Below are 3512 nucleotides of genomic sequence, written 5' to 3'. Positions count from 1 at the left end.
AAAAAAAAAAAAAAAAGTCTTACCAAAGGAAACACTGGAGCTCAATTTCCCTCAGTGTGACCTCAGAATTATGCATCCTAACTCTGGTCCAAGTTTTTACGCAAAGCAGCTCTTCTTGCTCATTGTCTTCAACAGATGGTGAGAGCCTGTGCTGCTTCCTCAATTCTAAGGGGAAACTTGGGGTTTTTTAAGTCAATATTCCTTGCCTTTCTCACTTAGCTTCAACTGGAATATTTCACTGGCATGAGCTGCCCTGTCTCTACCTCCCACACACATCAGCATCCTATCTAGAACATAATTTTTCTAACATTAATGGATTGTCTAATAGAAAACTTGCTTTCCATGCAATGTATAGCCATTCAGTGCTAATGATCCAGGACACTTCTTGTACAAGAATCTCAGATGTATTTATTGAACAAAATAGCAATACTATAAAGCAGATAAACCACAATTCAAAATGGAAGTAGGACTACAATACAATATTCACTTTCTGAATAGCCAAAATGCATAATATACATGCCCAGAAACATCACAAAAATAATCTCAAAGCTACTTTTCCAAAGTCACAGAACTATGAGTATTTTGAAAAAACCTGTCTTCTAATAAAAGTATTTCTTAAATATGTAAATATTACTGTATATCACCTCACTGCAGATACACTTGTATTTGCTAGCCACCTCAAAGATGTGACAAGAGGCACATAATTCCTCACTGCTTTGGTATCTAGGAGGAAAAGTACTATAAACATCTGAAGGATTACAGTCTGTTAAAACTAATCTTAGATTACATGAACTGCCCAAAATAGTGTCACTATATTTTAGCACATCAATTTACTGCAGATACTTTGTTGCCAGGGACAATAGTAAAATGAATGTATAATGTCTGTTCATAGGTTATGCTTAATAAAATGATTCCTGTGCAAACTGTATTTAAATACTGTAGCACATATTTGCATTATAGACTTGTGGACAATTATTGCCTTTACAGTATCTGAAAAGCAAACAGCACTGCGAGTGCTGAGAAACCTTCCTCCCACGCTATGCTCTACCTGCACAAAGCCTTAACTGTCCAACATCCCCACTGCACACTCCTGGGCTTGACATCTCTGTCATACAACCTTTAACACCCCCTTCTGTACTATATTTGAATGTTGCTACTTATCCCACTGTTCATCTCCAGCGGTATCAGACAAATGCTGACTTCATTTGTAAGTGATTAGGAAATAAAACTGAGCTCTTCAGCATATGGAGTGCATGTACAGGAAAACTGGGGGAAGGTAGAAAAGGATGGAAGAATTTAGATCGCTTCAAGGCAGATCAGGGATGTCAAAGTCTGATCTGTGGAGGCCTTGAGAAGATAAATGAGTAACACTCTGCTCTATCTACCACCTGGAAATGTATATATGCAGAGAATCTGCAAGACATCTGCACTACTAAGTCAGCCTTGGTTTAAGTCAATATAATCCTCGATCCATCAGGAAGTTCCACCTACCTATGGATCTTATCAATGCATTTTACAAGCGACAGAATTTCTATCATAAATAAAATGAACTTTCAGAGTTTCACTACGCATTAAAGAGAGAATGAGCAGAACAAAATTTTACAATTATGCCATCTTGAAGATTATTATTTTTAGAATTCACAGATTAATTTAAAAAATCTGTGATTTGAACTTCAAGCCCTTGAAGACAGACAGGCTTCTCTGGGCAAACAAAAGTACTTTGCATGTTCTGATAAAAGAAAAATCCTTTAACTTAGAAAACCAGGGAAACTATCTCTTACCATAACATCATGATAAGCACTTTTTTTTTACTGCAATTTTAAAATAACATTTTTTTGTAGTATGCTTAACAAATACAATCAAGTAGTAGTAAAAATACTAATGCATTTCCCAGAATTCTATACACAATCCTCAGGAAAACAACACTGTTATGATGGTAACCATATTAGAGACTCAAATGAGTTAAAGTTTGTGTAATATGTAAGCAGATAAGCCTAAAAAATTGAAGCTTACATCTGTATTTACGAAGCATGGCTGACATACTGCATTGTAATGCATGAAGTCTGACCATTCTGTCTATTCAGACAAGCTATAAAGAGTTGCAATTCTTGTCCATGATCCTTTCATAGCATCTCCTGAAGCTAAACTGAAGACACCAAGCAATGCCATCAAGCGCCAGCCACTTCTGCTAGCCATGGCTGCCTGTGACCAAGAGCTGTTACTGAGCTACCACCCTTCCAGCACTGTAAGTGCAGCTACTCTCTGTACCTTCGCTTGGCTGGATGCCTTCACATGCCTCTTAATATGACGTGAATCACAGATTCATCTTGTCACAGTGGTGTCCTTTAAAGAGAGACAGATTCAGAAGGAGCTGAAAGACTTTGACAGTGTTGGACGTTAACAGGAGAGCCGGTGGCAGTTTTGCATGTCTGGGGACAAACTGATGCTGAAGGACTAAGCAAGTGCTCAGGATAAAAGCACAGAGGCCTCTGAAATCCTTGAAGGCCAGAAGGCACCAAAGGTGCTGCAGAAAGTCCGCGGAATTGCTAGTGAACTGGGGAGAATAAGGGAATGTGGAATAGAAGTAATGAGCTAATTACACATTAAAATGACAGAATGAGTTCTGCACGTGGCACATGTACTCTGCAAGTATTTTATTATGGCTACATTTAATTTTTATTACAATTCCTATCCACCTACAGAATTTCCTGTCTGGTGTTTTTTTCTTGGACACAATATTCTCTATTGCATCTTAGATGCTACAGCACAGTACCTGCACTAGATAATTTACCAAATGTCATTTAAAACAATGCAGTGGGAGAAAGGGTAGGGACCAACCATTTATTTACTGCTATTCATACTTAAGTATATTTTTGTGCAGCATTTGAGGTAATACTGAGATAGCAGCAGCTACTTCAATTATTCAGAGGCACACAGAGCACATAGTGGCATCTTCCAGATTCTAGTGGTACATGGGTCATTGCAAGAGCATAGTATTGGGAATTGGACTGAGTCAGCTTGATCCATCAGACATTACTAGGTCTAGACTGCCACTGACTGTGTCACATCTGACAATTTTGCAGAGATACGTAGCACCATGTAGGCATGTGCAAAGTGCTCTTAGGTCCACAAATACAAGGTGAAGAAACAAGTGACTTATCCGAGACTTCAGCCGCACAAATGTGAGTCATCTGCTCCTAGACCTAAACTGAGCCTGTTCCTAAGGCATCACCCCCAAGCTGGAAACTCTCAAAACTGGCATTTGAGACCCTCTGAACAGACAGTGGATTTAATTCACAATCTGTGTTACCCATCCAGAGATGAAAGAACATATTGTAAAAGATTTTAAAAAAAGCACCCAGCAATGAAAAACCTGTACTTAGATCTGTGGATCTATTTTTTTGAGATACAGTACGAAAAGGAAGTCAACGAAATACAAGGTATTAAATGTAAAAACTCACATCCTCTTATACTGGCATTCTTCTATACACTTCCCCCCCCCCCCCCCCCCC

General features: G+C 38.6%; 1 protein-coding gene across 3 annotated transcripts in view; it reads right to left on the bottom strand.

Annotated features, from left to right (window-relative positions):
- Nucleotides 1–3512, bottom strand: part of DISP1 (dispatched RND transporter family member 1) — an 86075-nt gene that overhangs the window by 42433 nt on the left and 40130 nt on the right. The window lies entirely within an intron of this gene.

This window comes from Athene cunicularia (genome assembly GCF_003259725.1).
Source record: "Athene cunicularia isolate RWA chromosome 3 unlocalized genomic scaffold, athCun1 chr3_part1, whole genome shotgun sequence".
Classification (NCBI taxonomy): Eukaryota; Metazoa; Chordata; class Aves; order Strigiformes; family Strigidae; genus Athene; species Athene cunicularia.
This window is presented reverse-complemented; position numbering and strand designations above follow the sequence as displayed.